This window comes from Sinohyriopsis cumingii, unplaced genomic scaffold (genome assembly GCF_028554795.1).
Source record: "Sinohyriopsis cumingii isolate HCF-2022 unplaced genomic scaffold, ASM2855479v2 utg001660l, whole genome shotgun sequence".
Lineage (NCBI taxonomy): Eukaryota > Metazoa > Mollusca > Bivalvia > Unionida > Unionidae > Sinohyriopsis > Sinohyriopsis cumingii.
Window position 1 is genome coordinate 1 of NW_028316033.1, and position 8,557 is coordinate 8,557.

Consider the following 8,557-nt stretch of genomic DNA (forward strand, 5'->3'; position numbering starts at 1 on the left):
CACATGAAGTTCCAACAGTTTTGCCAATCTCGTGTTCATTTTTGGTGTTGATCAATCAACAAGGGTAGCTAGACTGCCGAACGAGTTTCAATTTATAGTGAAAGCGCGGACGTGAAGGAAAACATCCCCCTAAAAAACATAAAATTGATCTTACTTAGATCATGACCAAAAAAACAACGCGCGGACCTAAAAGAAACACTCACTCACTTTTTTATGCTACCCATCACTATTTTAAATTTTTTTATAAATCACTTCAATAGACTATCCACATACGCAAGGCAATCCAATCTAACCCCAAATATACACCTCAAACACCAAAAAAGACATCATTTTAATCTACTATCCATACCAACTTACTTGAGCACTTACAAACACAATCACACAAATACATACCCTCACATTTTTTAAAAAAGAGTTAGTGTTTATATTCACACTACTCTACCTACACACTTTGGCAAATTGATCGTTACTTCTTTTCTAGAGTATTGGGTAGCCCTGAAAAGGGCTGGGTTTTTTTTGTTGGCTATGGCAATCTTTTTTAGTTTCTAAGAATGCGATGTCCTCTGAGGATAGACTTTCTAGCGATAGGTCTGCTTCTTCGGAAAGAGAAGAAGAACTCTTTGGTGTCGATACGACAATCGACAAAGCCTCTGTCAGGTTCAGGTTGCTGCTGCTGTTGTTGCTGCTGTTGCTGTTGCTGCTGTCTCTGAAGTCTGTACTTCTCTGTCCATTCTTCCTTTTCCCTGTTCACTTCTTCTCTGAAGAGCTCTTCTATCAGGTCTTCAGTGACTTTTAACATTCTCACATTCTCTATTTCTTCTGGCTTCGGTATCAGACTGTGTCTGACCCTATGCAAATTCACGTAGGCTTCGTTGAGCTTAGCTAGTTTGGAGCACATCTTCGTAGGAGGATGAGTCGACAATGGATGGTTAGACTGGAATCAACCCGGTTCTTAAAGTCAAAGCGCGGACGTGAAGGAAAACATCCCCCACACGGCTTTCGAGTCGCAACGTTCAATGAGTGTCATGAGAGGGATAGTAAGAAATGAAAGAGCATCAATCCAACATTCTTATAGCTAAACAAAAGACAAAGGCATTTTTTTTCAAAACACAACATTTTTTATTCAAAAATCACTTAACACTAACCAACAACAACTCTAACATATTTTAAACAATAATCCAACATGATAACATCAAACAATTTTTTTCAAATCACAAACATTTTTTCTCAATTGACAGTCTACTTTAAACAGGGCTGACAACGTTGTGAATGAAATTGTGATTTCCACTGTTGGAAATCATTAGGCCATTGATGGACACTACGTTTCCTAGCTTGAGACAAAAGATAAGCATAATGGTCACAGAACCATCGATCTACTTTCACATCGTTTCTAGCAGAAGAACGAGGATCAAAATGAGTCACTAAATGTTCTAAGGAATAGCCCAGGCTGCGATGATGCAGAAAATACACACAGTACTGTCCACACACCAAGGAATCTGTGCCTTGTAATTTCACATTATTGAATCGGGTGGTTTGAGCATTTCTTCTCATAAAGTCGATGATATCGTCTTCCAAAGGGGGCAATCCGTACGAATCGAAATATTCCACACATCCTTCTTGAGGAAAGTAGACGGCTACCCAGTGGGTTCCTGGGAGATGACTGTCGTCCGTGTTGATCACGTAAGCTTGATGGTCTTGAGGTTTGCGATGAGGGAGTTCATCTTTAGCACAGACGACAGGATTCCAAGAAGCCGTATACGAACTGTGGTTCAAAAGGTAATAAAGTTCCCAAGTATCCATGTTTTGTGTGTGCTTTTTTTCTTCTTCACAGGTAATAATACGTTGTCAATTCGATCCTGACTTTTTGCTTGAAAATGTCTGACAAATAACCGTTTCTTCGTTTCGTCTCCTCACTCTGATTCAGGAGAGCTTCGATACGATGGATCTCTTGAGTGGTTAATGGTGGACAAGAATGTTCACGCAAGTCTTTATACCACTGGTGCAACACGTCTTCGTCCGAGATGAGACTCCAAGCTTCGTCCAGATACTCGTCCAATTTTTCTTCTTGACTTAACATCAGGCATTTGTCGTGTTGAATTTGACTGGGATGATCGTTTTGACATCCATAGCAATTTTTCTTGATCAATTCCGTCATTTTTTCCACCAAGTGTTTGGCAAAACAGGAGACTAAATGGGCTTCTTGTTCTGGCCATCTTGATTTCATCATGATCACTTCTTCTTCCACAGTCTCTTCACATTTCATGTCCAAAGTTTCTCCACTAGGTAAAGAGGGATAACAGTCTTCTATGGTTTCTAGTAATCTAGAATAACTTCTCTCAAACTGTTGATTTCTATCGTATTATCGAATTCTGCATACAGGATGACGTTCACTGTGTTCCCTGCATCCAGTGGACTCGCAAACTGAATTTCCACACGAATTTGGCCGGATTTTATAGGGTGGAAATGTCCCTCGTCGCTGCCTTGGTCTGGAGTGAAATCGAAAGCCCACAAAGCATAGCCTCCTGCATAATCCTCGTACGTAATGCCATGACTGGTGTTGGTTCCTAACTGTCCGGTAGCTTCGGACAGCGACAAGTACGATCTCAAATAATTCCTGTCACCGAACTTAGGCTTAAAGGGTCGGGTACACAAGGTCTTGCCATCGCGACTGACTTCAATCTTGGACACATTGAAATGATGAAACTCAAAAGGATTTTCGCTGTGAAGTCCATTGAAAGCTGAATTCTTGACGATACCAACGATCAAACGTTTGGGTAACTGGCCTTGGAACAGATGATCTTCGATCATGGATCGCTGTCCAGCAGGAATGGTGAACGTTTTCACTTCTACGCGTCGTATCGGATACTTGGCGGTCGTTCTGCTCAACGTTTGACTGATGTCGTTTCCCACTTTAGGTAACACTTCCACACGACGCACGTAGAGCCTGGCTTCTTGGATGATAGTTTTGTATTCGTTGGCATTGGCCATCAAATGGAAAGCAGCAGTGCTACGATTCAGTCTCAGGCGGACATCCAATCCGTTCAGCAAATATTTCTCATGTAACCACATGTCCAAATGCAAACGATCCATCAGTTCTAAACTTCGCCCTTGCAGAATTTTAGTTCTACGTGTGTTAAACCCCACATTGTGAGGATTGTTTTCTTCTGTCAGGGCTGTGTCGTTAAACGTGTTTGCACCGGCCGTGTCAGGTTTCCATACCACGCAAGCATCCAGATGAGTATTCTTGGCTTCTTTTCCGTACGTCAAGAGATTTTCCAGGTAGGCACGATACGGGTAAGTATCCATGCTGCTGCTGACCAGTTTGTTATTCAAGTACAAGTCCACTTCGCTGAACAAGGAATGCATGAAATTGTTGACAGGAGCTACTCTAGCAACGTCTGCAGGATTAGTGTTGTCCGCCGCTTTGACCACTTTCACTTTCAAGTACAGGTAACTGCTATTCAGATCGATGTAATCTTCGGGTTGTCCTTTGATTTCGAACTCGATGGGACCGGAATCGGTCTTGAGGAGACGGGGTGAAATTCCACCCACTGGGATTCTTGCATCGTCATCATGGTGGGGGGCATGGCAAACAGATCCAGTTCCGCCTTGGAACAGGCGCAAGACTCTCGGTGCATCATTTTTTTCTGTGTCTCAATAATCGAAAACGTCTAAGTCTCGAACGGTTCTTCTTTTCTTGTCCTTTCTAGCTTGAAGTCTGGTGAAAGGGTGTTTTCTTCTTCGTCGTCTCTTTCTGCCTTGTCCTTGCTGAATGCCTGACTCGGTAGCGTGCAGGGCATTTATAGGTGTGTCTCGTCGGCCTAAAATGTCTTTACCTGTTTGCAGCAAGACATTTTGCCTGCCCTCATGAAGGCTTCTTTAGGGTTTTGTTTGTCGATGATGACATTTTGGAGAAATTCTTTGCCTTGCGTCAGTGCCGCATCTTTCAAGGCGTGCAATCCGAGTGTCACCATCGGTTTCAACACCGGGGCCACCGAACGAAAGGCCGATTTAACATGTCTCCTAAACCGTGTCCTCGCTGTCGTGCAACCCCTCGGTACACTGGATACATGACTTACGAGTCGTGAGAGAACCGTTTTCGAAAATAGAGTTTCACCGTGACTTTTCCTTTGGTGAATGGAATATTTTGTCCCAAATCTCCTTTTATAGTAATGTTGACCGTGTCCAAATACGACTTGCTGACCGGCAAATAGTGAGGATGGACAAATTCCCGGTGGACGTGGTAATTGTTTCCACCTTCCTCGTCAGCGTTCGTGGCAGAATCCACTTTGAAAGGAATGACACGCAGTAACGGCACGGAGGTGTGTCCCACCACGTTGTACTCCACCACATCGGAGTACACAAACATCAAATTCAGTCCTTGGTTCAGTTCTACCGGGGTACGAAAATACTGGGCAAAAGTCTCGTTGTCGTAAATGATGGGTAATTTGAGTTTTTGTTCTACTTTCTTCCTCACCTCCATGTGTCCGCCCAACATGTCAAACAATTCAGGACCAAATACAATGGACACGATTTTACTCGGGTCAAATTTCATCAAGAAGTGACGAGCTGCTTTGTGGTACTCCATGGTGACCTTTTTTTGACTTCCTCCAAAGCTCTCAGAAACACGCCATTAAACCTGGTGGCTATGGTGCTGACCAAATGTTGACCGCTAAAATAATAGCCTGGGGGAATCAACAAGTTGTAGGTCCACGTTCGAGTTTTGTCATTATATGTTTTATTGTCATATTTGACTTTCTTATCCAACTCCTGTTGCACTTGCTCGTCATGAACTTCCACCGTAAAGAAATTTTGATTGGGAAGGACATTGAGGACTTGGGTCGGGTGAATCATTTCTACTAAAGCCACTTCCCAATGGGCTTCGTGATCTAACGGGATGGCTTGAGGTAATTTAGCCGTGTAACAGCACAACGTGTTGTTGGGAAACACCTCCATGGAACTGTCACTGGGTAAGGTTAAGTAAAATTGGTTTTGGTGACTCATAATTCCAGAGTTCTGTGGCTGTCCTAGGGGTTACTGGACGTCAGAGGCGTGTCTCCGCCCAAAATGGGGTTCTGATTGTGGTTGTTGTTGTTGGAGTGGTGACTGACACTGGCACTGGACACAAGGTTCCCGTTGGAAGAGAATTTCAGGGAGGGATTGGGAAGCAGGTAACCGATGCAACTGCTCAATAAAATGGTCCACAATTGTTTGTCTCCTTGTTGCAAACTCAAATTGGCAATGGCTGCCCCGATGACACAATACACCACGAAGATTTGGCAGAAAAAGACGATTTGCGTTTTAGGCACACGTTCTCCACACCACACCCACAAGGGTTGTTTTTGTAAATCTTGCACAGAAGAACTAGGTGAAGGAGGAGTGGTCGACGTAGCTGCGACTGCTGTGTGAAAGGGCATGATGGTCACTTCTTTTTATAGTCGATGACTTGCGAAGCGTCGATCCAAGAATCAAAACTGGGTGGATATCCTTTCCAACGTACTTTGACTTCTTTGACACGTCGTTTGCCCACTTTACGGGTTCTGCGTTCGAGAATGCTTTCGATGTCGTACACGTCGTCTTCTTTTTTGGTGACACGTTGTAACTCGGGCAAATAAAACGTTCCTTTGAGTACTTCTCCGTTCATGTCTTCCAATTTATAGACGGCAGGGTGACGGCCATGCACTCGTCCAGTGACACGAAACAATTCGGTCGTCCAGTTGGGTAAGTAACCTTTGTCGAAAGTGCGTTTGGTTTTGCCAATGCTTACCCAATCTCCTACGGCCAACTCTCCACTTTTCTTGGGGACAGCCCTCGTCGGGGACGTACCGAACAGGCGCTCAAACACCAACACTTCGTTGTCGGGAGTCACGTCTTGCGGGGCACGTCCGATGCTTCGATGGTAAGATTGGTTGTACGCTTGCACCAGGTGCGGTAAGATGTCGATGTACTTCAGAGTGTGGTGATGCGTAAAATATTTCCACATGCGTTCTTTCAAAGTGCGTTGAAAACGTCCCACGATGCTGGCTTTGGTTTCGAGATTCTTCGTGGTAAAAAAAATGAATGTCACGTTTCTTTAATTCTTTTTGGAAAGCTTGGTTCAGAAATTCGGTGCCTTTGTCCGTTTGCCATCGAAGAGGGTGACGACCGCTTTGTTTCAACACCCGTTGCAGGGCTCGCACTAACTCGCTGCTCGATTTGGAAGTCAAGGGCACGACCCAGGCAAATTTGGAAAAGACGTCGATGACACAAAACAAATATTTGTAGCCACGATTGTAGCTGGCCAAATGAGAGACATCGGCTAAATCGGCTTGCCATTGATGATCGATGCCTTCCACTCGGGTGCGACTTCTGGCAAACTTGCGTCGAATGGGTTTGTGTAAAGTGTAGGTAGCTTGTTCTTGTAACCATCGTTGCACTTGAGGTAAACGGAGACTTTTCAGTCGAGTTTTGGCAGCACAATACAATTTTTGAACTCCTGCGTAACCTGCAGGATGGGAGGGATCGTAGTAAATGCTGGCTAAGACTTTTTCCATTTTTTGTGTGTTTGTGTATTAATAAGACACCCACTCTTGGAGGATGCTACTCTTTTTCTCTTGGGGTACTTTCTTGGATTGCAATGCTTTGCGTGTGCGACCGGCAATAGGTGGTGAAGAGGAGGATGTCTGAACGGGGGATATCGGTTCTTGTTTCACTTCTGTCTTCACTTCTGTCTTCACTTTCTTTTTCTCTTGTGATGAAGAACGGGTGGCCATCATCTTTTTAATCCATCCAATTCTGGAGGTAGGTGGTGTTGTTAACTTGCGTACTTTTTCTGGTGGAGTTTGAAACCCTTCTTCTTCTTCTCCTTTTTCTGTCCTGGTCACTGGTACTGGTACTGGTACTGGTGATGGTGCTGGACTTTTCATCAAGGTCTTAAAATCTTTCAGAGTGGGTAGAGCTGTTTCGTCTAAAGCTTTCTGGTGAAAGAGTTGCAGTCGTTGCAAGAGTTGACCGTACTTTTGCGATTTTTCTGTTTCGGACAAATCTTGGCGATCCATCAAGGAATGCAATTCGTGTTGTAACTGGGACATCTCGCTCAAATTGGGATTGGGAGGTAAATGCGGGGTGCGTTGTTCTTGCCACCGATGGTATTCCATCCATCGTTTGTAATTCACTAAAGCTAGTTTTCGTCCTTCCATGGGGTTGTCAGGGGTCGATTCTGAGATCTTGGGACTTCCAAGGGTCTTTTTATCTTGCTCCCACCAGTCCTCCCAACATGGTTCCCAAGACTCCTTTCAGTATGGGGCCTAACAAGAGAGGCAAAATGCCTCCACGTTGGACCAACATCTTCCTTTTTTGACGAATGGGAATTTTCTTTTGAACCATTTGGCGAAGAACGTGACGATGTTTGCCTAAGCATTGTTTCTGGTGTTTGGACAAAGGGATCGTGCCTTTCAAAACGTTCAAACAACATTCGCACACGGTATCGATGACCTCTTTGGAGGCCGATTGAATGAGTTTTTTTCGTAGAGGTGGAGAAGCTTTGGACAGGACAGATAACATGTCCCCATGTTTGACTAAACGTGGTGGCAGTCCTTTCCTTTTCTTTCCTTGGGGTTTTCTGGAGGGTGACATCTTTGAGTCTTCAGGAGCACCAAAAAAACACTGATACCCTACTTGGTCACAGGCCTTTTTTATACTGGAACGCGTCGCCACTGATTGTCTTTACGTCGTATCAGTTTGAGGACAGGCATGACACGTCGTGCAGGGGTACGTAACGGACTAAATCGAGCCAGTTCTTGCTTGGACAAATCCAGTAAACTTTGTAACATGCCCGATCTTTCTTGGACTTTGATTTTGGGAGAAGGTACTTTGTGAGCAGCAGCCACTGCCACTAAATTGGAGGGTCCTGCCACTGGGGACGTTCTTTTGGGGGTCATCAACGGAGAAGTTCTTGGTGTGATCAACGTCTCCAAGTACTCTTCAGTTCTTGGTGTCATTAACGGAGAAGTGGATAAACGTGAGGCTGCCGGAGACGCAGTCACCGCTGTGGCAGGTCGTGGTTTGCGAGTGTAAGGTTGCGTCCTGGCCGAAGTGTCTCTCTTGCGACTAGTTTTCTTCTGTGGACTTTTCTTTTTCTGGGGACTTTTTTCTGTTTCTTTTTCTGGGGGCTTCTTTTCTTTTTCCGGGGTGGTGTCTGGTCAGAGGAGGGTCCTGCCACTGGAGAAGTTCTCCTTGGGGACCTGGTCTTTTTCTTCTTGGGGCTTCGTTGGACTTTTTTCTTGGGGAGAACTTTGGGGGCATTAGGATCCCATCTTAAGAGAGAGCGAATGATGACCCCTCCTAGAGTACCGCTCCCTCCAGGTTTCAAAATGATTTGTTTTTTGGTTTGAGTGTCGATGCGGGGATCGGCCAGTTGGACCAAAGCAACTTTGCTTCGATCGAAAAAGCGTTTGGTTTGATGAGGAATCTGAATGATTCCTTGGAGTATTTGACGTGCCGTCACCGTGAACCATCGTAAGACTTCTTTGAGACTAGCTTCTAAGACACGAGCTCGTGTTTGTGGATTTTTTTCTCG